The 27136-nt window shown below is 43.0% G+C and overlaps 1 protein-coding gene and 1 pseudogene across 2 annotated transcripts in view; one reads left to right on the top strand and one right to left on the bottom strand.

The window, feature by feature from the left end:
- The window catches only part of RAI2 (retinoic acid induced 2), a 388083-nt gene that overhangs the window by 133058 nt on the left and 227889 nt on the right, over nt 1-27136 (bottom strand). The gene's annotated exons all lie outside the window — the stretch shown is intronic.
- LOC132513223 (protein Mdm4-like) lies at nt 898-1871 on the top strand (annotated as a pseudogene).

Genomic DNA, 27136 nt, shown 5'->3' with positions numbered 1-27136 from the left:
TGGCTTACTGACACATCACCCCATCTCTGCCTCCATCATCACATGACCTTCCACTCTGTGTCTCTCTGTGTCTTCTCCTCTCCTTAAAAGGACACCACTCATTGCCTCAGGGCCCACCCTGGTCCAGTATGGATGGATTCATCTTTAATTACGTCTGCAAAGACCCTATTTCCAAATAAGGTCACATTCTGAGGTTCCAGGTGGACATGAATTTGGGGGGGATGCTATTCAACCCAGAACAGAAGAGCACAGAGACTGTCTCCGGGAAGAAAGTGTCTCTTAAAACTCCTCAGCTGCTCACTGTTTGGAAATACTGCTGAAGCCTTTGGACCCATTACCGACGCCCTCCAGATGCAGTGGAGGGGCAGCAAGCAACCCACGGAGTAGCTGGACATTCGGGTCAACGGACTGCAATTTCCACAGTGCCAAAATGACAGCATTTTCCACCTCCATCCGGCGTTGAACATCTGATGGTGCTTGCAGGTTCTCCCCAGACCAAATCGATCAGACTGATTGTTGTGTACAACAGGTACAATAAAGCTGCCACTTCTGAGGATTTTGCAGGTGGCAGGTCCAAAGGTGACACGTGCACTGTGCCAGTGGTCAGGCAATATACAGCTCAGCATATACTGGCAAAGGGATCCTGTGGTGGAGAGCTTCCATGAGAACTACCTGGACATCAGCACTTCTCTGTGGAATATCCAAGTCCTTTCTATGACAAGCTAAGAAGGGATCCTGTCACCGCCACTCCAGGGCTACAGCGTGGATATTCCAAGCCAAGACCAACTGAAGCAACATGCAGAGGAAAGTTCCAACACCAGGAAAAGAAGCGAAGAGGTTGGTATCCCTATGCTGCCGACCTTACCATATACATGCAGAAATCCTAGAGAGCGAGATATGTCCTACATTGTTTTAGGCACTCAGGAGGACATGTGGATTTTGAATGAGTCAGCATTACAGCAGTTAAATGCTGGAATAAAAGTGGAAGCCGCTAATACAGATCAAACAAGTAAAAAAAAAAAAAAAAAGGAACGGAAGTGACAAAAGGTAATGGAAACAGAAAAAAATGACCGTGGGGACGCTACATCCTATGTACTGACACTGATGGAGAAGTTGCTTCTGAGGATGCGTGGTAGTGTTACTGAGTGCAAGAAATCAAACCCTTCAAACGAGAGGTGTTTCCATGCTGGGCCCTGAGGAAAGATCAGTATTCAAATTGTGCCAAGCGAACCCATTAGCTCTTCATTCCTGTCATCACTGCCCCACTTGAAAAGAAGGAAAATGAAGGAATTGATGTCCCTTATTGCCAAAGAACCATTTCGGCCTAAGATCTTATAAAAAGGGAAGAACAACACAAGACTTTTTTCTTTTCTTTTTTTGTGGTACGCGGGCCTCTCACTGCTGTGGCCTCTCCCGTTGCGGAGCACAGGCTCCGGACGCGCAGGCTCAGCGGCCACGGCTCACGGGCCCAGCCGCTCCGCGGCACGTGGGATCTTCCCGGACCGGGGCACGAACCCCGTGTCCCCTGCATCGGCAGGCAGACTCCCAACCACCGCGCCACCAGGGAAGCCCAACACAAGACTTTTTGATCTCTGTAGCTCAGAGGAATTCTAGGATTTGGCTCACAGGTCTGAAAGCTCACAGACCATCTCAAGCACAGGAGAACAATCAGGCGGCCCTTCGTAGCAGAGAGCAATCTCTTGAAGCCGTGTAGCACGGGTGAGAAGCACCCATGAGATGGGAATATTATTCATGGAAGCACAGGCCACCTTGTCACTTGTCACAGCACCAGAAGATTAAAGAAGCCCGGGGCGTCATGCCCTCTTTGCAAGAAGATTCCGCCGGTTATTAAGATTTTATGGCCAAGCTGAATTGGTGGGTTGCAGAGAAATGATTATCAGGGCCGGGTCAGGATAAAATCATCGGTACTGAGCATCTCCACTCAGTGTGACGTGGGGCATCATCCATCGTTCATTGGTTCATGCAATTCATGCATTTTCTTTTCTAAATTCATACGGAATTCAAGAGCAATTCTTTAAAACTAGATGATCAATCTGTGGACTCCATTTACATGAAAAGTTACTTTAATTACTATGTTGTTCTTCACAAAAAGGTTCTGGGGGGGAGCAATTATAAAGATAAACGGGAAAATACATTCATTGACCAAACTCTCTGAAGATTAAACTTTTTTTTTTTAACATCTTTATCGGAGTATAATTGCTTTACAATGGTGTGTTAGTTTCTGCTTTATAACAAAGCGAATTAGTTATACGTATACGTATGTCCCCATATCTCTTCCCTCTTGCGTCTCCCTCCCTCCCACCCTCCCACCCTCCCTATCCCACCCCTCCAGGCGGTCACAAACCACCTAGCTGATCTCCCTGTGCTACGCGGCTACTTCCCACTAGCTAGCTATTTTACGTTTGGTAGTGTATATATGTCCATGCCACTCTCTCACTTTGTCACAGCTTACCCTTCCCCTTTCCCATATCCTCAAGTCCATTCTCTAGCAGGTCTGTGTCTTTATTCCCGTCTTACCCCTAGGTTCTTCATGACTTTTTTTTTTTCTTAGATTCCATATATATGTGTTAGCATATGGTATTTGTTTTTCTCTTTCTGACTTACTTCACTCTGTATGACAGACTCTAGGTCTATCCACCTCACTACACTACTGGACATATACCCTGAGAAAACCATAATTCAAAAAGAGTCATGTACCAAAATGTTCATTGCAGCTCTATTTATAACAGCCAGGACATGGAAGCAACCTAAATGTCCATCATCGGATGAATGGATAAAGAAGATGTGGTACATATATACAATGAAGGTTAACCTTTTCCCTAGTTAATTTTACTCCCCACGCTTCTCTTCTATTCCGCAGGAGAATGTTCTTAGGCATAAAAATCCAAGGTGGCTATGAGAAAAACACTAAAGGTAATAATCAAAAAACATAAATAATGTGACATGCTACTGACGACTTTATCTTACAGTCAAGCTACATGGTTCTGGGACACCTGAAGAAAGAGTAAGAATCTTGAAAGAAGAGAGATTTATTCCACATATGCCTAGAACAATGGTTATTAAACTTCTTGCTAACATACCCTTAAAAGAATTTTGAGAAACTGTACCCTCTTTTCCACATTTTAAAAATTGAAGTGTAGTTAATAAGAAATAAAATACACAGATCTTAAGGGTTGCTTTCCTATGAACTGTAGACATGTGAGCACCCACAACTGAAAACAAGCTAAAGCAAATTTCCATCGCCCCAAATCGCCCCTTATGCCCCTATCCAGGCAATCGTCCATTTCCTGACTCTCACCCTAGACTAGTTTTCTTCTGGCACATCTTTAATTTGATTTCTAAAATTTTAAAATACACATAATTACTTACAAAGAAAGAAACGATTGGCTAAAGCTTTCCATAGTTCCTTGGTGAGGAAGGATTGAAAGTGAACATGGAACTACCTTGTATACTATTTGTAGTCTGCTAATATACACACTTTGACTTAAAGGTGCCTATTTCTCACAGTTTGGGCTTAGGTGTTCTCTCAGTCTTTTCTTGGCACTCTTTATTTATTATATCCTGGATAAGATAACCTCACTGGGATTGGTAAGAACGTTTGCAACTGCGAGTTTAGTGCTCAAAGTTAACCAATCAGGTTAATGGTATCCTTTCTAGAATGCTGTCTTCCTTAACAAGAGTTAGGAAGGGGAAGTAGGAAAGTGTGCTCCCTGCTATATTTGATCATTCCACTGGCATGTGTCATAGCCTGCCTTGAACCATTGGATAACTGTTTGTGGATGGTATATTTTATTCCCCAGCTAGACTGAGATATAATGACAAGGGAACAGAAACTGGAACCAGAAGACCTGGGTAGAAGATTCAATTCTGCCCTCATGTGATCACGGACAGATTCCTCAAGCTCTCTGAGCCTCTGCAGACTCTCTTAAATGGGACTAAAGCCCACCTCGCTGGGAAAAAATTAGATAAGAAGAATAAAAGTGCTTTGTAAAATGTCAAGTTCTCATCACTGGGACTTTCTCATTATTCTTTTAATCAGGAGTTCACTCTTATGCTTCTTTTAACCCTCGTTGAGCGTTGCATGTAGAAGGTCTTAACAAATATGTGTTAACTGAGTGATATATTTGTTTATAATAAACAACAATAAAGAGTTGTAAATGTTATTTTTTAAGGAATCAAAAATTTACAAATTAGATTCTCCATTTGCACATACGTATGAGTACAGAACTCTTATCTCTGCTTAAAATACATATATAAGGTAGAAGAAATAAGCCACAGTTTACAAAAGAGTGATCTGCAAGTTTCCTTCCTTTATTAATTTGAAGATCTATATGTAAAATTACCACTACTTATTCTTCTTCCACCAGGAAAGTTAAGTAGCATCAATACCACATAGTGTAACCTCTCTTTGGAGCATCTACTTTCCATCCTTAATCACATCTGTAGTTCTCCTGAGAACGGTTTCAAACATTTTCACACTTGTATAAATTGTAAAGCGCAGAATAAGAAATACTGTTCTGCTAAGAGCATGCCATAGTTGATTTTATGAATCTGGATAATTTAAAAGTCCACCAAGCAAACCACTGTTAAGGTCCCAACTATGAACTAGGTATTCAAACAGAAATTTGGATACAGAAACAAGATGAAGGGGGGCGGGGTGCTGGCCAAGATGGGTAAGCCCTCTACATCCTATCTGCCCCACTGATAACAACTGAAAGCTCTAGACAGGAGACAAAAATAACTACGACCACAGTTCACTGAGGACTTGGAAAATAAAATAATAGCAGGCAGATTGGAGAGGGAAATAAAACTTGAAGAAGTCAGTACTATGTTAAATTTCTTCTTGTTGTTGTTTTTCCTCTTTTATTTCCCGGTTTTGACCCCAAGGTAGCCCAAGTTGCAGAACTGTGCAGTGGCTCCACCCACCTTGAGGCTCCTCCTTCCCAAACATTCTGAGTCCTCTCTACTCAGCTGAGGGGAAAGAGAAGGAGGACCACCTGTGAGAGGTTTTAATGGGCCAGGCCCATTCAATGAGAATTGGTGCACATCACTCCCATCAACATTCCATTGGTCAGGACTCAGTCACATGGCCACCCCTGACTGCAAAGCATGCTGGGAAATGTAGTCCAGCTGTGAGCCCAGGAGGAAAAAAGTAAAATATGGATACTAGTTAGCACTAAAATAGTCTGCGCCACATAAGTGCTTTGGTAGACAAAGGGGTGTACAGAGAGCTTTGTGAACATAGAGGAGGGACTTCTAAAATCAGAACGGGGAGACAGAGACCAGAGAAGGCTTTCTGAAGGACAGGACATGAATTTTGCAGGATAATCAAGAGGGTGAAAAGGGGAGCATGGGAGGAGACCACAGCATGTGCAAAGATGCAGAGGCAGGAAATGTGCGAATGAATTTGGGAGAGCCCAAGTGATTCCCTCTTCCTTAGGCATTAGCTGTATGAAGAAAGAGCCAGGAGATGAGTCTGGAAAGGGAGGCAGGAGCCAAGATTTGAGCCAGAAAAACTCTGCAGCATCACTGATGTATTTAAAGCAGAGGCCCAGAGCAGTTGATTTCTAATTTAGAAAGAGCCTGGTAATTATGTAGAGGGTGGCCGGAGCCAGGAATAGGAATTAGGAGACTTCCCATTTTCTAGGCAAGAAGCAACATGGGCTTGAAGTAAGCAGTAGGGTACAGTGACAGGATCAGATATGAGATTTGAGATATTCATGCATCAAAGTCTATAGAACTTAGTAACTGATTGAGTGGGGTAGATGATATTATGACAGGAGTCAAGGGAAATTCCTAGCTTTCATTCATTTACTGACTCATTCATTCATTCAACAAATAGTTATTGAATGTCTCTAGGTGCTGGAGACACAACAGTGAATAAACAAGCAAAGTTCCTGTCCTCATAGAGTTTACATTCTGGTGGAAGATCTTAAAACATTAACAAATATAAATTTATAGTGTGATTAGGGTTGCCATATTTAGCAAATAACATGTTATGTTTCGGATGTCCTTGTGGGACATCTGTGTGAGGGGTGGTTAACTGCATGTTATTTCTATGAGTCTGTTGCTCAGGAGAGAAGCCTTGGCCGCTGATGTAGATTTGGGAGTCATGAGCATATGGGTAGTTGTATGTGACAAAAAAAAAAAAAACCCCAAAACAAAAAACCAAGAAAACAACAACAAAAATCCAAGTAAGGGAATTCATTGGCTGAGGACGCCAAAAAGGTCAGGGTTGTTTCTCCAGCTTCAAGCACAGATGGATCCAAAGGTTTAAATGACAGTATTGGATTTCTGTCTTCTTCTTTCCTCTCTTGGACTTTCTTGGGCTTGATGGCCCCTGGCAACCCCAAAGCCCCCAATTCGCATATATTCATTCAACAATTCAGCAGAAGTTTGCTTTTGTTTTGGTTTGGTTTGGTTTGGTTCTTCTGATGGTTCCAGTGGAAAAGTCTCAGCGAAGGCTATGATTGGTACATTGGGGGTTACATGTCTATTTCTGAGCCAAGGCCTGTAACTCAGAGCATGACACTTGGGGGATGAATAGAAAAAGACAGCCCTGCAAAAGAGACGGAGAAGGAGTGGCCAGAGCAGCAGAAGAAGATCCTGAAGCCAGTGATGTCCCAGAAACCAACTCAGTGAGTTTCAAAAAGGACTGAGCCAACAGTCACAGAGGAGGCAGTGAAAACCAGGACAGGAGGAGATGCGACCCAGTACCCAGACCATAGAAGGCCATCAGGTAAAACGCTAGGCAGTGCCCTACGGAGGATGGAAGGTGGTACTAAGGAGAAGCTGATAGAAAGTACACCAGATGTCTGGGAGGAGGATCTGGGAAATTAACTAAATCAAATGGCTCTAAATGTCTCAGCTTCTTGAACTGACAGGCATATCAAGAGGACCAGGAAAGCGATGGGCTGAACACGAAGCATCTCTCCTGACTCTCAATTCTGCTATATTATGGTGCAGGATGCAAAAATCTGTGGGGATTTTAAGTGAAAACATTAAACTTTAAAGAGATTTGTACTTGGAAGAGGACTCCTTCAGACTATACTCCCAGAGTTCCCTGCAGTATGCAGCCCTTCCCCTCTGGCTGGGGGTATGTGGGTAAAAAGAACGGGAGGCATGGCTGTTAGTTGTTTGAGCACTTGCCTGCTGTTCTATGGGAAAAGAGATCACAATTCAAGGATGTTTTAGGACAGATCCACTTACAAATAATGATAATGATGCCTATCATTTGTGAAGCACTTCCCACATAACAGGCACTGTCCTAAGAGCTTGACCTTGGTTATGCCTCACAATAACCCCATGGGATGGAGCACTGTTATAATCACTCCCGTTTTAAAGATGAGGAAGCTGATGCACAGAGAGGTTAAATAACTTACCCAAAGTCACACAGCTCTGGATTTAAACCTAGGGAGTCTGGCTTTTGAGCCGGTGTCCCTAACCACTGCACTACTGCACCGTTGTTCATTCCCATGGTTTCCATATGGGCCAGTGCTTTTGCCAGACTGTAGCTTCTGATACAGGTTCAGAAAAGAAGGTCATTCCTCATACAATGGTCTGTGAATTTCTAGAACAGGCACGGTTGGGGAAGCACCATCTGGCAGCTGGGTCTCACCTCTGCCCTACCCAGCCTGTCAACTGGTGATTCAATGGCCATGCCAGAGAGGCCCAGAAGCCCTACTCCCCAGGCAGCTTTGCACTGTAACCTTGGAACCACGGGAATTTGTTAGTCCACTGGGTGATGTTTATCTGAACCCTACAATTACCTTTTTGTTTGGACTTGCATTTTCAATTTTTATTGGTTTTAATGCATTCCCCAAATGAAAGAATAATTTCAGAGGTGCTTTATACAATAGCTGGTTTCATTAAAGCATTTCAAGTTAAGCTTTTTATAACCTAAGGATGAAGAAAAAAACAACTGTGCAATTTCACAGTACTGATCTGTTTTCTTCGAATTCATATGCACAAATTACTTTTTGCTTTATTTCTGAATGTGTACAAAGGTAGCTCAAGCAGTATATGAACCCCCACAGCCCCGTCAACCAGCAATAACCATTTACCCATGGCCAATCCCGCCCATTTCCTGCCCTCTCCCTATATCATCTTGAAGGAAAAACCAGACATCATATCATTTTATTCATGAAAATTTCAGGACATATTCCTAAAAGGATTACTTTTAAAAACATAGCCATGATACCATGATTATAATTCCTTAACACCAGCAAATAGCCGGTCCATGTTCGTATTTCCATAAATTAGTTTTAAAATTCTGCTTCTTCTACAGCTCTATACCCCTTCAATATTATTAACTTGACTGCTTTTATAATTGTTGATACATAGTTTAAATTTTTTTCATTATGAAAAATTCAAACCCACAAATGTAGAGAGAATTGTATGATGAACCCCTGTACCCATCACTCAGCTTCAACAACTGTCTATATTTGGCCCGTCTTGCTTCATCTGTTTTCCCCTTTCCATCTTCCCCTTTCAATGGATGTTTATAAAGCAATCCTCAGATAACATTTCCTGTCATTGGGCATGCAGTCTTAGCTGGGTAGGCAGCAAGAAAATGCAGAGGTGTTTTCTGGTAGGCATTTATATATTTATTTCATTTCTAAATCCCTAGAAAAGGATTCGATTAAATGTAACATTTCTAGCGGATCAGATAAACTTACACTTGGTGTTCTGCTGTCTCTTTCTTTTTCCCCTGAGCAACGTTTAAAATAAAACCAAGTTCTGAACAAACGGCACTAATAGTCTATGACGTGAATACCAAACAGAATATTTGTGTCACACACTCTCTGTCAGCTGTGCCCAGATCTTTTTTTTAAAATTAATTTATTTTATTTTTGGCTCTGTTGGGTCTTCGTTGCTGCGCGCGGGCTTTCCTCTGGTTGCGGCGAGTGGGGTCTACTCTTCGTTGAGGTGCGCAGGCTTCTCATTGCGGTGGCTTCTCTTGTTGCGGAGCACGGGCTCTAGGCGCGCGGGCTTCAGTAGTTGTGGCACATGGACTCAGTAGTTGTGGCTCCCAGGCTCTAGAGCGCAGGCTCAGTAGTTGTGGCGCACGGGCTTAGCTGCTCCACGGCATGTGGGATCTTCCCAGACCAGGGCTCGAACCTGTGTCCCCTGCATTCGCAGGGGGATTCTTAACCACTGCGCCACCAGGGAAGCCCCCGGATCTTTAAAAGTACACATTTTTCCAAGACTAACTGAATAAAAGCTGAAACGGAAAATTTTAAGCCTAACTATAATTTTGAAAAACACAAAAACCCCAAAAAGTAAAGAGACACCATCAGCTGGTTTAGATTCCAAATGGGGCCTGAATCATGACACTCCATTGGCAAAGCCCCTGGGTTCCTCTCCCACTCCTTCTGGGTTTTAAAATCCACTGTTTTCCAAACAGCTTTTGGGGGACTTTTGAGAATTGTGCAGCTGCTTGCCTGGGAGACGGAAGAAATAGTTCAGGCTTTGGGTGCTCATAAGGTGGCACCACAGATCACAATTTGTTGAGATCTACTGAGATGACCTCGTTTCGTCTTGTGGAGAGTTACCATGAAATCCACAGTAACACCCACAATAACTGTGAAATCACAGTGTGCCGCCATATTGCTCATGCTGCTGGCTGTTGCCACCACAAGCAAATGACAAATGACGGCCATACTGGCTTGGACACCATTAAGAACCCAGGGGGTAATGAAAACTTGTCACAGGTTAGGTCAAGCAACTAGAAAGAGAAGTGTGGTTCAGCATTTTCAGTGCTAACAGCAGAAAATCTGGGCAAACAAAAAGTGATTGGTTAAGATTGTAAATTGGTTCGATACTTTCGCAAACGCTTTGGCAGTACCTATTAAAGCTAAACGTGCATATACCCTATGGTCCAAGCAATTCCACTGTATGGCGCTATAGGTCAGAACAGTGCTTACCCTGGGGCACTGGCTGAGGGGGGGCAAGAGTGAGCTTTCTGGGGTTCTGGAAATGTTCTGTATCTTGATCTGATGGAGGTCACACAGGTGTGGACATAGGTAAACATTCACTGAACTGTGCACTCTCCTGTAAGTAGGCCTCAAAAGAGAAAAGTCATTTATAAGAATTCAGAATAAAGAGGCTTTGCAAAGTGCTGGCAACTTAAGAGGACCTCTGTCTCTGGATTAAGACAAACTGCTATGCTCGCCAGGAACTCATAGCTTCTCAGGTAGAAAACCCCCAATCAAAAGCTGGGGCTTAGGGTGAAGTCTCTACTTTCCCCGAAGACAGTGGGTCTCACCCATCCCTTTCTCCAAGAACTTGGGTCCCACTGAGATAAAGACCCACCTTTCCTAGGAGGGCATTGCTATATTTTCAGGCACTGATAAAGACCTTACTTCTGGCACTGTTTGACTGTTCAAATGGCCTTTCTTTGATGAATTGAGTCCAACGGTTGATGGTCAGGTTGCTTTTGAATCATCCTTTCTTGGCAAAGTCAGAACTGTCATATCACATCACAAATCACTTTTTAAAATTAAGTTACATGGCAGGCTCTGTTGACACTGCTGACTATTTGTTCATAGCTATACTGTAGCCTCTGCCATTTAACACTGCATTTGAGTATCCTTTATTCATTTTGTGTTTAGTAATTCAGGTGCATCCATTGGGTGGTAAATCATTGAAAAACCACCACAGCTAAGTTTCTACGTTGATACGCTACTGGCAGAGGAGTGTAACTCTCCCAATGCTTATACCTAGTAAGCGTTACTTGCGCTAAGTTCCTCTCCATTCTCAGACGGCAGAGAACTTTTATTTTGTAAAGGGAGGCAGACCTGTACCTTAGGTCCTCAACCTGAGAAACAAATGGACTCCTGGTGAGTCCAGCATTGAGACAGTCCCTCTTAAATCGCCAGCCCCTTGCAAAGGAGGCAGACCTGATGGAAAAGCATCAAGCTGTCAGTGGATGGATGTGGTTTTCAGTTTATGGTGAGAAAATGGGAGAGACACAAACAAAAAACAAAACCCCGAAGTCTGAAGAGCACAGAGAAGCTTGGAGTCAAAATATGAATAAATCCAAGCGCATTTTCTAGGTTAAAGTGGTTTTATGTTTGTTTACATGTAGGCATAGGAAATGTGTTAGTATTAATGCATGTATATGGCTATGATTTAGAAGGAATTGATGCTAAATTGGGAAACAAAGTGATGTTACATGAACCAAAACTGAACACTATTTTATTATTTATGACTTGGTATCACAACCTTATGGCATCTTTTTAAATAAGAAAAAAAAACTGTTAGGATATAATGAATTAAAGCTGTGGAAGCCTTCTACAGATAAAAAATGCTCTATATTTCAAGGCATTACATCCCCTGGGTATTTTTATTTGATTTTAATTCAATGGTCAAATTTTTATGGCTGTGTGAACAGCTGAGAAAGGTTCCATCAGCTGCTTTTGAATTATTATAATGGGGGAAACATACTATACCTTTGCTATTTAAAAGATTTTTTAAAAGATCAGAACGTGTTCTACTTCATGGTATCAAACACAGAACAAAATGGCTCTAATTGGGAACATACTTGGGCAAACGACTAGATTAAAATGACTGAGAGTTATAAATGTCTGAAATGTCTATTTCAGGCACAAGTAGGGGAAATGGCACTAATTTCTAGAGTGCACACATAATGATTAAATTAGCCTGGAGAGATGAAGAGTATATCAGCATGTATCCTGGAAAAGAAACGCCATATGAATCAGGAATGAGCCAATCAACTCTTTAGTGAGTGGCGTCACCATGCGAAAGGCCTCCGCTGATTGCTGCTACCCCTCCAATCACATGATCGTCTAAGTAGCTCATTTCTCCAGAATCCCATTACCTTCCTCTGTAGCATCCACCAAACTAAATAAAATACAATCTGCAACTCCGTCCCTTAGCCCATTGCTCTTTTTGGTCCTTTTTAGATCCTTTTAAGTAAGTCCCAATAGATGGACCAGGCTTATATTGGTATAATGGAAAATGCCAACTAACCTTTGACTTTTGACTTAACCTCTGACCCCGTGGACACCAACATTTATATCTTCTCCTCAGCCTTGCTTTTGGAATAAGTTGGTGGAGCATAACGATCAAGACATGCAAAGACCCAGATATGCACACATCTAGTCCCCATGCACACGCAGGCACCTTGCTGCTCTTAGCTGCTAACTCCTGGGCCCAACAAACAAGACCAGGGCACCCCCTGCCTCCCTTGTTTCAACCTACCTGGATGTGTGTGTGGTGAGAGAATATTCTAAGAGGAGAGGAAATGGTCTGCATGGCAGCAGGTTTATGGTATGGATGCTGAATAATGTGGGGGCCCTGCCCACATCCCCTGTGCACTAACCTCTCCAGTATATGCTGACAGTGTACTACTTCAAGCAGTATCTGCAATTCCCTGCCTGAGGTTTTCTCTTGGCCTGAGAATAGAGGAATCTAGAGGGGCCATGGCGTAAGCACCTCATGAAAGCAGCCCTCATTCGACACTTAATGGACTGAGAGGTAAATATACCAGCTTCCTTGCCCCTCAGTTGGATATAACTCCCTGAGTTCCCCAGTGGGATCGAGCCCCAGTTGCCCACAGAGGCGATACACTCCATAACGTACCCTTTCCTGCCATGCTTCCCTGCTCCCTACCGGAGCTTCAGATCACCTCCCAAATAAACCTCCTGTCCTTAAACCCTTGTTTCAGGGTCTGTGTCTTTGTGACCTAACCTAGGCCAGATGGGTTTGGACTCGAGGAATCACAGCGATCAGAATTCAAAGAGGCGAATTTGCCTTGTCTTTGCCATTTGCTCTCTGTGACCACAGGTGAATTATTTAATCTCTCTGAGCCTCAGTTTCTTCACCTATAAAATAGGGATAATAGTACACCTCTGCCGCCTAACAGTGTTGTTGGGAGGTGTGAATGAGAAAACATATGTGTAAGCGTTAAACACTGTAAAGGACCACACAAATATTCATTATGGTTCACGAGAACTGTTCTCCTTACCCCACCCAGGCAAGACTTCTTTTCAACATTTTATTTGAAATAATTATAGACTCACAGGAAGTTGTAACAACAGTACAATACATAGAGTCCCATGTACCCTTCACCCAGCTTCCTCCAATGGTGACATCTAATATGATGCTAGTACGATATCAAAACCAGGAAACTGATGTTGCTACAGTGCTGTTACCTAGAATACTGACCTTATGCAGTTTTATGCTTTTAAAGTACTTACTAACCTGCCATTCTATTTCTCCTCGGTCGTCTGGCCTCCATTCTCCCTGTCTCTAGTGATCTTTGAGGAGTCTAAACTAGCCACTAACTCTTAGTGTCCACCCCATTAGAGCACGTACTGACTGAGCACCTTCAACCATTGTCCTAACCACACTTCAAAACTGTGGAACAAAATTCTATTCCTTTTAATCTAAATCCTTTGTCACTGCCTCTTGACCAATAACAGGTCGGCTTCGCAGACGAAATCCCAAGATCCTGGATCCTGCTAAGCAACTTCCTAAGGTGGTGAATGCAGCAGTTACCAAAAGAGCTGTTTCCAAAGATGAAGTGGATAACAATATTTTCATTAGGAGGTTAATACATTTTCTTTCGTTGCTTTAGAAGTCTTGGATAAATGCCTCCTTGTTTAGTTGATTCATATCCTGCTTAATTTTTCACGTTGTCCTGTCACCCCTTCCTTAGTACTCCTGGGACTTCACCCTTAGTGCTCGAAGAAGAAGTGGGGGGAACCTCTTCTCCATCAATCCTCTCATGAAGCGAAGGGTCGCAGGGTCATTCGCAGTAGTGCCTCAGTCATCTCCTATTCTCTCTTTGAATGCAACCATTATTCCTCCTTGAACAGATAATTTATCTCCTCCCTGACTGCCTTCTTGGTTAAACGTTAACAAAAATGACATAACGTTCAAGTTCCAACCCTTGGAAGGCACAGACCCATGCTGCCAACAAAGTCTTTCAAACCGAGAAAACAGAAAATGTACTAGAGCTAAGTCTCTGAAACTGCCGCCATTTCTCTTTCTTCCTGTTGCCTATGAGTCAAGAACAACTTTCAGAAGATCAGGTCTTCTGCCTCTTGACCAATAACAGGTAGGCTTCGCAGACGAAATCCCAAGATCCTGGATCCTGCTAAGCAACTTCCTAAAGTGGTGAATGCAGCAGTTACCAAAAACACTTCTGAACATACATTTCTGATCTTCTGAAAACACTTCAGAACATACGTTTTCAAGGATCAAAGTTTGTCCCTCTTGTCGTAATACAGGATCCATTTTCCAAGTGCCTCTCAAAGCCTTCCAGCACTCCAATCTTTTCTCATAAGTTCTCTCTTGGGGCTCCTGTCCTCCTTCCCGGTTTTAAGACGATAGCGCTACAGATATTATTCCAACACTACATCTCATTCCCAGCCTCTCTCGAGGAATCTGATCCCACACTCCACTTGCCTGCAAGTCCCACCTCCATGGGTCAGACCACCATTCTCATAGTAGCCTGGACTTAAACTCTCAGGCTTCTTTCGCTCCTTATTAAGAAGCTCCTGGAACCGCCTGGTCCCATTCTGTCATTCCCACCCCACACAATCACCACCCACCAAAGCACTGCCAAGATCTCATATGTCTAAGAAATTTGTCTTAGTGACATTCTAACTTTGGCCAAACCCGATAGTGCTTTAGAAAAATGGCAGAGGCCAAGGAAAAGGACAACAGCCTACCTCTGCTGATCCCAACCCACAAATCAAACACTCAGAGATCCCAGGCCCATTCCCAGATCACTGGGTTTTGCTCCAGTTATTCTTCTATTTTTTAATTAATTTTTATTGGAGTATAGTTGCTTTACGATGTTGTGTTAGTTTCTACAGTACAGCCAAATGAATCCTCTATACATGTACATATATCCCCTCTTTTTTGGATTTCCTTCCCATTTAGGTCACCACAGTGCATTAAGTAGAGTTCCCTGTGCTATACAGTAGGTTCTCACTTGTTGTCTATTTTATACATAGTATCAATAGTGTATACGTGTCAATCCCAATCTCCCAATTCCTCCCACGCCACACCCCCTTCCAGTTATTCTTGACCAAAACTGCCCTCCAGACTCTTTTCCACCTGTGAAATTCCACCCAGGCTTAAAGGATCTGGACACTCCTAACCTGGTTTGTACCATTTGTTGGCACTAATGCTATTCCACCCGGTACTGTTTACTAATTTTCTATAGCCCTTATCTTCCTCAACTCCACTGCAAGCTCCTAGGGGGCAGAGGGAATGTCTTCTACATTTCTGCAACCTCTGTAGCACCTAGGAGTCTGCCTCATTCAGAAGTGGCACCATGTATTTCTCACGATGGGTTGATATCCATATTTCCCCAAAAAAAACAAAAGGAAAAACAATGACACCAATTATTATTGAGCAGCTATAGATGAGCCACAGCTTTCTCTAACTATCTAATCTAATGTAAGTCTCCCACCCCCTGAACTATCACATTACCCAGTTTTGTTGTCTTCATAGCAGTTATTGCTACTGGAAATTATCATGTTCAGTTATTAATTTATGTAATGGATGCTGTGTTGCGCCCTTTGGATCCTCCTTTCTGGACTAGTTTTTATTCCTCCGGGCCTTGGGAGTGATGGCTTCTGAGTGTTCTCAGCTGAGTGTCCCTCCAAGAATTGCCCTTGGAAGTGACCACTTGGCCTTTGATCACACCTCTTCCCTGGGGCAGCCTGGATTTAATGATTGGTCAAAGGAGGGGTATAAGGGCTGACATGCTTGTCTTGCCTCAGGGCAACTCCAAAGTGTTATCCCAGTTCCAGAGCTTCTGCGAGGGTGGCCCAACTTCTCCCCGACAGTCTCTGCCGTCTCTCTTCCCTCCCTCCCCTTCCAGTGTTGTTCCTAGAAGCATCCATAATAAACCTCCTGGGTGAACATCTGCACTGCAGTCTGTTTCCAGGGAACACGACTTAAGAACATTTACTTGTTCATTGTCAGTTCTCACTAGAATGTTCCACGAGAGCAGGGACCTTATCTGTCTCATTTACTGGCTGGGCCTAGAATAGTGCCTGGCACGTGATGGGGGCTCAAAAAATATTTGTAGACTATGAATGAATGACTTTTATTTATGTAAGTCTTGCAACTCTACCTCATTTTCCATATGAGAAAATAAGCACAGAGAGGTCAATTAAATATCCCAAGGATACACAGCCAGTCAGTAGTGGAACCAGGACCACACTTGTATGAATCCAATATTTACACTCTTTTCAAAACCAAGTATGGCCTCTTGATGTCTTCGTCATTGTGGGTAGTACCGCCTGTTTGGCTGAGGGCCACGTGTCTTTGGCTTTTGTGGTCTGGCTGACTTCTTGGCGCACTTGGCATGGAAACCTCAATTTAGCCTTTAACTCTTTTCTCTCTGTTCTCTAACTCACCCACACCACTGGCATCTTCCATGCTTCTCTATACAACTTTACTCCAAAATGCCTTTTCTCCTCTGATTTCACTGACAACGTGTTGGTCCAGAGCCTGATTAATCCCCGGTTCAATCTGCACAGTCCTTCCATTACTCTCATCTCCTTCAGTTGACCCTATGTGTCACTCTCGACATTCTCTTCTTCACCAGTTTCTCCACCACAGTCAGGGGCCAAGCAGGATACACAATTCATACCAGATGATTTAAATTAAGAAAACTCAACTGAAGGAACAACACCCTGAAGTAGAGGCAGGGTTCGGGGAACAAACTGAGATGGCAAGGCACTCTGGAACCAGTAAGAGTGGGAAGCTGTTATCACCCTAGGGCTGAAGGGACGAGGGAAGGAAATAGTGTTACTTGAGCCTGGTGGGAGTTGGAGCCATGGAGGAGGGGCCTCCCAGTAGAAGAGGTAATTCTGAGGGTTGCAGATACTATCAGACACAGGAATGCCAAAGCAGAGAAAGAGCACAGAAAGAGCAGGGGAGAAATTCCCTGGCTTCTCTCTCCCACCACTCAGATCTCCTGCTGGTGTCTCCCACTGGCCAACCCCAGCTGCGTGCCAGGTGGCAAAGGAGACTGGGTGATGCAGTGCATAAGTTCCTGAGGCACAGACAGGGCAGAGAGGGGCAGAGAATGGATCTAGCAGTTGGGAGGGGCAAAAGAGGAACCAACACATCTCAATTCTCCAACAGAACAGCTAATATTCACGTCCCACCGACACCATCCCACAACATGATTCCATGTGTAAATTACAGTACAGACTATGAAGCCCATTGAAACACACATATCCTTTGATCCTCAGGACGTCTCCCATTTTGCAGATAAGGAAACAAGCTTAGAGAGTTTGTGACTCGCCCAAGATCATCACACAGCTAAGAAATGGCACAGTTAAAACATGAGTTCAGATTTGTGAGTTCAAACTTTTGAACCAAAATCAGGGCTCAATTTGCACACGCGGTTAGGGTGTATATTCTCTGGAACATCTCACCATTCCTACCCTCTCCGCTTTCTACACACACATACACCATGTTATGTTAATTCTTCTAGCAAACTTAACTTTTGAGTTGACCTTCTCCTGTTCTTCAACACTTCTGCTTAGGTCACCCTCATCTCTCATCACTCCTCCTTCCTGCTAACATAGGCCCATCAGCTCCCTCTTCAGCACCTCATCTCCTCACCAGCTGCCTCTTGCCTCAAATATTGAAATGCGGTCATGCACAGTGCTGCACTATCCAATACGGTCACCATGAGCCACTTGAAATATGGGTGGTGTGACTGAGGAGCTAATTTTCTATTTCATCTTAATAAATTTAAATTTAAAATGGATACTTGGGGACATCCCTGGTGGCGCAGTCGTTGAGGATTCTCCTGCCAGTGCAGGGGACATGGGTTCGAGCCCTGGTCCGGGAAGATCCCACATGCCACGGAGCAACTAAGCCCGTGCGCCACAACTGCTGAGCCTGCGCGCTAGAGCCCGCGAACCACAACTACTGAGCCCACACGTGCCACAACTACTGAAGCCCGCGCGCCTAGAGGCCGTGCTCCACAACAAGAGAAGCCACCGCAACGAGAAGCCCGCGCACCACAACAAAGAGCAGCCCCCACTCACCACAACTAGAGAAAGCCCGCGTGCTGCAACGAAGATCCAACGCAGCCAAAAATAAATAAATAAATAAATAAATAAGATAAAATAAAATAAAATGGATACTTGGAGCTTTATCCCTGCCCCTCCCCCACCATCCTTCAGCACAGACTGTGCTTAGTAACTTTCTTCCAAGGAACAGTGTATAGAAAGGGAGAGAAAAAGTAACTTAAAGCGCAGAAACATGGCAAACACTACCTCAGTCAAGTGATCAAGATCAACATCACCAGTAATAACTCACGTTGATCGCATGTACCCTTGACATGATGGGATGAGAATGGCACTCCCCCTCCGTGGTCTCCCTCTCCAAATCCCATTTGGAAATATCAGCCAAACCCCAATTGAGGGAAATTCTTCAAAATACCTGACCAGTAATCCTCAAAACTGTCAAGGTCACAAGAAACAAGGAAGGTCTGAGAAGCTATCACAGACCAGGAGAGACTAAGGATACATGATTAAATACAATGTGGTGTCCTGGAACAGAATAAGGACATTAGTGGAAAAACTGGTGAAATCCAAATACAGACTGGGGTTTAGTGAATAGTAATGTATCAGTGTTGTGCTTTGGGCTGTGACAAATGTCCACAGTAATGTAAGATGTTAACAACAGGGAAACACATGAGTTATATACAGGAACCTTGGTACCATCTCTGCAACTTTTCTGTAAATGTAAAATTATTCTAAAATAAAAACCTTATTTAAAATAAAAATAAAGAATAAAACTGTTATTCAAATCAGGTATTGGAAAACTTTTAAGTATGTTTGGAACAACTTGAGTATGTTAACTTACTTTTCCAGCTGTAAATTTTAGGAAATCTAAATACAGATCAAGTATTTCCGGTGAAAATTTAGCATCTAAAATGAGATGTGTTACAAGTATAAAATACATACCAGATTTTGAAGACTTCATACAGAACAAAAGAAAGTATCTTAATAATTTCGAAAACACTGATTACATGTTGAGATGATATTCTGGATATATTAGGTTCAATAAAATATATCACTAAAGGGCTTCCCTGGTGGCGCAGTAGTTGAGAGTCCGCCTGCTGATGCAAGGGACACGGGTTTGTACCCCGGTCCGGGAAGTTCCCACATGCCGCGGAGCGGCTGGGCCCGTGAGCCATGGTCGCTGAGCCTGCGCGTCCGGAGCCTGTGCTCCGCAGCGGGAGAGGCTGCAGCAGTGAGAGGCCCGCGTACCGCAAAAAAAAAAAAAATTATATATATATATATATATCACTAAAATTAATTTCACTTATTTCGTGTTTTTTAATATGGCTAGTAGAAATTTTAAATTACACACGTGACTTGTGTTATATTTCTATTGGGGGTTAGGAATATAGACCCTTGAGCCAAACAGCCTGGGTTGAGAACCCAGCTCTGTACCAAGAAACTGATTAACCTTGAGCAAGTTAGTTAACCTTTCTGGGTCACAGTTCTCCATCTGTAAATAGAGTACCTACCTCACAGGGCGGTTGGGAGGATTCAGTAAGTTCATCTGTATAATGTGCTGAGTTATAGCAAGCAGTGAAACATAGCGAGCACTCAATAAATGCTAGCCATTATCATTACAGTAGGGCTGTTCATAGCCAAAGGATGTTCGGAGGTTCAACAGTGCCGAAGTGATTCACTGCCAAAGCAGAGAGGAAACAAGGAGGAAGGATCCTCACCGCCTTCTTCTCCTGCCCTCCGCCTTCCTGCTTAGTCTCTATGGGAAGCTGGCCAGCCAGTGAGCCCAGGCGAGGCCATCCACAGTGCTCAACTTCCCCAGGCACAGAGTAAGGCAGAGAGAGGTGGGGAATTGATCTAGCAGGGGAACTCGGGGGGTGGGGTGGGAGTGAGACAAAGGAAGAGAAGCAACACACCTCACTACTCCTGTAGCAACCAAAAGCTTAAAGCGTCCTGCTTTCCAAGCCCTCAGCCCCACCTCTCTTACCCACCTTTGATTCTCAGAACAGCCATGTTTAGTGAGTTTCCCTTAGCCCCTCCCACCACCTATTTTCTAGGGGACTCGGCCTTGCCACGCCCAGAGCCTCTGAGCCATCACCTGTCCTGGACTCAGCCTCTTAGAGATGAGTCATGGACATAACGAGATGGACATTTTTTTTGCCTTATCACTGATTTCTTGCCTTTATTCTATAAAGGAAGTGGGCTGATCTTTGAAGGCAAAGAGCAGATATTCTCAATATTATGTACACCCCACTGCAGCCTGAACTGACTGATTGATGGTGATGATGAGAATGGTGATTAATGATTAATGACCTCAGAATTGTGTTTTGGGGTTTTTTTCCCGACAAGATTCTTCCCAGTGTTCCTAATATCTACCTTAGCCGGCCAAGTCACCATTTCCTGAAATAAATGAAGCTGGGATGGATCTCCTTTGTGCAGGGTGAACTGACCCCACTAGCCCTCTTCTCATGCTGGCCATATGGTCTCGCTTCTGCTTGGTTTTTCCGGGGCACATGTGCAGGGAATCCAATAATGGAATCCAGCCAGCCCCTGGGCTATGATGTAAATAGGAATCTTCTAGCACCCCGACACTCCCTGGGGAATCTCTCTAATTAATTAAGTTTAAAACACCCTCACACGCAAGTACTCTCTCTCTCATGGTGTTAGGTGGCCTTAACACTACTCTATTTTGGGGGTGTGGCTCTGCTTTTAAGGATAGGGAGCACATGATTCTGTGACCCTGGTTACTGAAGTGCTCAATCTCATTAAGCTCCTAAAATCATCACCTACTCCTAGGATCTCCCGATGGGCTGTTTCCCCTGCCAATATTTATGCATTTTAGGCTATTTTGTTAGGTGCATGCACGTTTAGAATTGTTTTATCTTTCTGAGGAATTGAATCCCTTCTAATGATCTAGTGACCCCTCCTAACCTTGATAATGCTTTTTATCTTAAAGTCTATATTCCCCAATGTACCTTTCTTTGGGTTAGTAATTGCCTGGTGTGTCTTTTTTATCCTGTTACTTTCTGCCTTTCTGCATACTTATGACTTAAGTGTGGCTCTTGTAATGGACATATAGCTATATTTTTAAAAACCCTATGTCTGACAATTTGTTTTTTAATTGTCTAGTTTAATTCACTTGCACATTTGGTGAGTAATAGTTACTATTATATTTGGACTTGGCTTGCCATTTTTTAAGTTTTTATTTGTCCTGCTTTCTCTGTGATTCTTTTTCTTTCTCATTTCTTGCCATTTTTTGGATTGTTTGCGGCTTACTTTCTATTTGTTTCTTTATTTCATTGCTCCTTTTTACTTGTTTGGACTTTATAGACTCTTTTTTTTTTATTCTCTTGGTGATTACTCTTGAAATTTTATCATGTATCTTTAACTTACAAAGTCAAAAATTAAACAGCATTTTGACTTCCCTATAGAACAGGAATTGGCAAACTGTGGCCCAATGATCAAATCTGCCCATCACCTGTCTTTGTAAAAAAGGTTGATTGGAACACAACCACGTTCTTTCATTTTCATACTGTCTATGGCCACTTTCATGCTACAATGGCAGAGTTTCACAGTCATGACAAAGACTGTATGGTCTGCAAAACTTAGAATATTTTCTATCTGCCCTTTCACAGAAAAAATTTGCCAACCCCTGTTCTCTAACATTATTCCTAAGGATTTTAGGAGATCTTAACTTCCCTCTCCTGACTTGTATGTGATTACTGTCCAATAGTTTATTTTTGTCATTTTTTCTTAACTCTATAAATTCAACTTTAGTATTCCTTTTTTCCCAAATATTATTTGTTCATATATATACATTTTTACGTGTTTGCTCATATGCATATATGTTTCTAAAGCTCACCATTCCTTTTTGCATCTCAGATCATCCTTCCAACATAATTTTCCTTCTTCCTGAAGTATAACTTTTAGATGTTCCTTTAGTGAAGATCTTTTGGTAGCAAATCCCTTGGTTTTCGTGTATTTGTAAGTATCTTAATTTTACCCACCTTGAAATATGATTTTCTGAGCACATAAGTCTAAGCTGTAAGTTATTTTCTCTCAACAATTGGGAAATATTATTCTACTGTCCTCTGATTTGCATTGTTGTTCAAGGCAACTGTTAGTCTAATTGTCATTCCTTTGAGGATGATCCATCTTTTCTCTCTGGCCCCTTTTAAGATCTCTCAGCAGTTGGTGTTCCGCAGTTGAATTATGATGTGTTTAGGCACGAATTTTCATTTTTTTTAATATCCTTCTTGGTATAAGTTATGATTCCTATATATGTGTTATTACATTTTTCATCTGTCTCGGAAGATTCATGACATTATCTCTTCAAATCAATCACTCTCTTTCTTCTTTCTCCCTCCCCCGTCCCCGCCTTAGCTTGAAACTCCATTTACATTCCTGTTTGACCTTTTCATTCTAGCCTCCAATCACTTAATCTCTCTTTCGTATTTTCCATCTCCTTCCCTCTCTGTGCTGCATTCTGGGTAATTTCTAATCCTCTCTTCAGCCGGATTTAATCTACTGTTTAACCAGTCCATTTGGGATTTTGTTTCAATAATTGTTTTTTTATTTATAGAAGCTCCATTTAAAAAATCTTCCTGTATAGCGCAGGGAACTATATTCAACATCCTGTAATAAACCATAATGGAAAAGAATCCGAAAAAGAATACGTATATACAACAATCACTTTGCTGTATACCAGAAACTAACACAACATTGTATATCAACTATACTTTAATTTAAAAAAATCTTTCTGATTATTTCTCCTAGCCTACTGTTGCCTGCTTATCTGTGTGATTGCATCTTTTATGTCTTTAAACACTTCATACATAGCTGTTCTGTAGTCTGTGTCTGAAATTTTTTGTATGTCCAGTCATGGTGGAGATCCAAATCTATCACATGTTGTTTATGCCACCTCTGGCTCATGGTGGCTTGCCTTAGCATGTTGTGAGCTTATTGCTTGATTTTAATCTGTGGGAGTCCTCTAGGTCTAAGGTGGGGAAGTTTTTTCCAAGGAGGATTTGCTTCAGCAGAAAGTTGAAGACACCTCTGATCTAAGACCACTTTGGCCACTGTGAGGCTCTTAGCTTAGTAAACGGGTCCCAGGATCAGCATGCCCACCTGAATGCTGGTCCATATCTCAGTATTCCTGTAAGTATTGCTATTGGTATCTACTCCCAGGGCACTTCCCCTCCACAACTACTGCTTGCAGTTTAAGGCTTCCTGCTCTGGTCCAGGTTTGGATTAGGTTTTGCTTGGTGGGTAGCTGTTGTGGAAGCCTTTGGGAATCTCTCCAATACCTGCAAGACCAGAAATGCCTTGAAGAGTGTTTTATACCCAGGACATAGCTGCTGTGCAGTGGGACAGTTCCTCAGAGCACTCCTTCTACCACCGACACACCCACCACCACCCCCCCACCACCATATTGCTGGAAGGAGAAGGTTCACTGTTAAACTTTGAAACATACTGTTTTAGGGGGAAATTTGGTTTTTAAATGCCATTATTCAGGGACTTCCCTCGTGGCTCAGTGGTTAAGAATTCACCTGCCAATGCAGGGGACACAGGTTCGAGCCCTGGTCCGGGAAGATCCCACATGGTGCGGAGCAACTAAGCCCGTGCGCCACAACTACTGAGCCCACGTGCCACAACTACTTAAGCCTGCGCGCCTAGAGCCCACGCTCCGCAAGGAGAGAAGCCACCGCTATGAGAAGCCCATGCACCGCAACAAAGAGTAGCCCCCGCTCGCCACAACTAGAGAAAGCCGGTGTGCAGCAACGAAGACCCAATGCAGCCAAAAATAAATAAATAAATTTATTTAAAAAAATAAAAATAAATGCCATTATTCATTGTTTCACTTACTATGCCAAATATAAAATTAGCTGTCTTGGGCTTCCCTGGTGGCGCAGTGGTTGAGAGTCCGCCTGCCGATGCAGGGTACACGGGTTCACGCCCCGGTCGGGGAGGATCCCACATGCCGCAGAGCGGCTGGGCCCGTGAGCCGTGGCTGCTGAGCCTGCGCGTCCAGAGCCTGTGCTCCGCAACGGGAGAGGCCACAGCAGTGAGAGGCCCGCGTAACCGCAAAAAAAAAAAAAAAAAAAAAAAAAAAAAAACCTAGCTGTCTTATTTAGTCACTAATTTATCAGCCCTAATATTGAGAGTGGCTATAGGCCTCAAGATGCGCGCTTTTTGTGTACAAAGCTGATGTTTTTGCATATGGTACTTAAAGATAGATCCTGTACCATAAGTTAGTTTGCCTTTGCACTGATGATCTTGGCCAGGAGGCTGGCATTCCACTTGACTTAATCTCACATACACAGGGAAACTGTTGATACTTCAACACTACAGGAAGACATTATTTAGCCTTCATAGTTTGCTGTTTATTTACCAAATGCTTTACAATCCATGTTTTTGAGAAGTCACTTCCCAATGCCACTCAGAGAGAAAATCAGGCGGTCTTTGTGAGATGACTCAAACCTTCCAAACTTGTATCCCTTCCTCCTCTACGTTTACCGAAAAAGTGACTCAACTAAAAATGAAAAATGGGCTGCCACATCCCTCTCTTTCCCGACACCTCTTCTTTCTGGATTAGGCATCAGGAAAGGGGGCTGATCCGACAAATGTGAAAACAAACCCTGGTACACTGACTTTTCTTTCTTTGAACCCCTGCTATGGCACAAGGGGGAAAACTTCGAATCCAGCCAGTATCAGTGCCGTCAACAAGTGCCCCTTTGCAGGGCTCCTTCCGTTACTGGGCAAACTACTCCTTGTATTCAAAGGTCTCCGCAGATACAGAGAGTATGCTGTCACAAAAAGGACAGGAAGCCTTTAAGCAGGTGAAGCCTTGGGAAAACTGGGTGGGAAAGTATGGGAAGCATTCCAACTGTTTTGAGAAGACTTGAGGTCCCTAAGACTATGGAGAGAAGAAGAGAAGTTCACATTTATTGAACTCCTGTTATGAACCTAGTACTTTTCTTTCTTTCTTGAATAAATTATGAAAAAAAGTCAAAAATAACAGAGACTAAGGAGAATAACATCCATTTACCTGTCATCTATATTTAATAATTAACATTTTGTCATACTTGTTTCATCTATTTTGTATTTAGAATTAGTATTAGAGACATAATAATATTTTATCCTTAAAAACTTTATCACGTCCTATATAATCACAATGCCATTATCACACCTAATAAAATTAACAGTAATTCCCTAATATTATCTAACACTCATTCTATATTAAAAATTTCCTGTAATTGTCTACCAAATGTCTTTTGCAGCTGGTTGTTCAAACCAGGGTCCAATCAAGGCATTATATCTAACACTCTATTAACCCCGATGGTCCTAGTAGTTTTCATATCTTTTTATCTTTATAACAGTTCTAAGAGGCAGTTATCATTATTTCCATTGTACAAATGCAAAAATGGAGGCTAGAGAAGTATTTAGCCCAAGATAACACTGTCAGTAAGTGTGCAGAGGACATTTCCTGCTTTTTTAGCTTCTCAGCATCAAAACCCCCTTCCTATTTTGAATGAGTTCTATTGCATCTTGGTGAGGGTACTCCTGGTGGCCCAGAGGTAGGCACATAAACTAGTTTGTCAAATTTGATGCCTTGGTCTAGGACTCTGAGCCTAGAACAGCACTGTCCAGTTAAACTTTCTGCAGTGATGGAAATGTCCTACATCTGCACTGTCCAATATGGTACCACTAGTCACATGTAGCACGGTTCTAGACAGAATGATGCCAAGCTGCAGGGACATTTGAGAAATTATACACAGCATCGATGGCAGCATTTAGAGTCGTGGTGTTGGCAGGTCTGAGGGTTGGGTTGATGGTGGTGTTCTAGAGAAATCACTTGCCCACTTTCAGAGCCTGACCTCCTACTCAGCCTTTTAAATATCTGAACCACCCAACAGCTATTCAGTAAATTCTCCTTTTGCTTAAATGTTCCAGAGTCAGCTTCTATTGTTTGAAGTCAAAAGCCCCTTGGCAGACACTGCTAGTTGTCACCCAATTCCTTTCTCTCCTTAGAACAGAATCTCCATTTTTATCTGGGTGCAAGTTTTAGCTACTTGTGGCTACATAACTAAGTTCTGATCTATGAGACAGAGGTGGATGTGTGCTATACAAATTCTGGAGAGTATCTTTAAATAGGATACACTTTTCTCCTCCCAGCTGGCTGGAATATGGATGTGATGGGTGGAGCTTGAGCAGCCATTTTTGGACCACAAAGTAGAAACCAAGTCTTAAGGATGGCAGAGCAGCAAAATACAAGGAGCCTGTGACCCTGATTCTAGAGTTGCTACAGTAGACTTTATTGCTTACATTTATGTGAAAGAGAAAAACTTCTGTCTTCTTTATGCCACTGCTATTTTTTTTTCTTTTTTGGCTGAACCTAATGCTACTGCTACTTTCCATCTGAACCTAATCCTAACTGATTAAAAACCCTGAGACAAGTGTGGCTGGTAGATCTAAATTTGAACCCACATCTGGGACAAAAAGTATGGGGCATAATTTAAACTTATTTTTCTCCAGGGCTATTCTCCACACACTGATTTTCATGTTTCTGTGGGCCAAGCCTATAGTTTGTAAGACTCATCCACTATCCTGCCTGTACACAGTGCTATTCTTTGATCCCATCAAGAGGGGCCCTATCCTTGGCCTTGACCATTAAAGAACCCCACTCTGGCTGGGCCCCTTCCCGCAGGATGTAGGAGGAGCCAGCAAGGTCAAAATCTTCTAGAACATGGTTTACGTGAAAGGAACCTTGGAGTTCCCTGACCAGATGGCTCAATCCAGCTTCCAGAACCTGCATGGGCTTCTTCCCTGGGTTCTTCCTCCCAAAGGCAGATTGTGTAGCCAGTGTGAATACCATATGCTAGAGGTAAGGCCATGGGGTAGCTGTTTGCAGGGACGTGCGAATAGAATTTAGGTGGAAACTCCAGCCCATTGGTCCATGTGCCCACAAGGCTCCTTATAGCAGGAGGTGGGGTCTATGAGGGAAGAGATGGGTGGGTGAGCTACAGGCTGGTGACCCAGGCTTCCTCTCCCCGTGCCATTATGGTCCAGCGCGGAACTCC

The sequence above is a fragment of the Lagenorhynchus albirostris genome, chromosome X, assembly GCF_949774975.1.
Source record: "Lagenorhynchus albirostris chromosome X, mLagAlb1.1, whole genome shotgun sequence".
NCBI lineage: Eukaryota > Metazoa > Chordata > Mammalia > Artiodactyla > Delphinidae > Lagenorhynchus > Lagenorhynchus albirostris.
The sequence above is the reverse complement of the archived record's forward strand: the minus strand, read 5'-3'. Positions and strand labels throughout refer to the sequence as shown.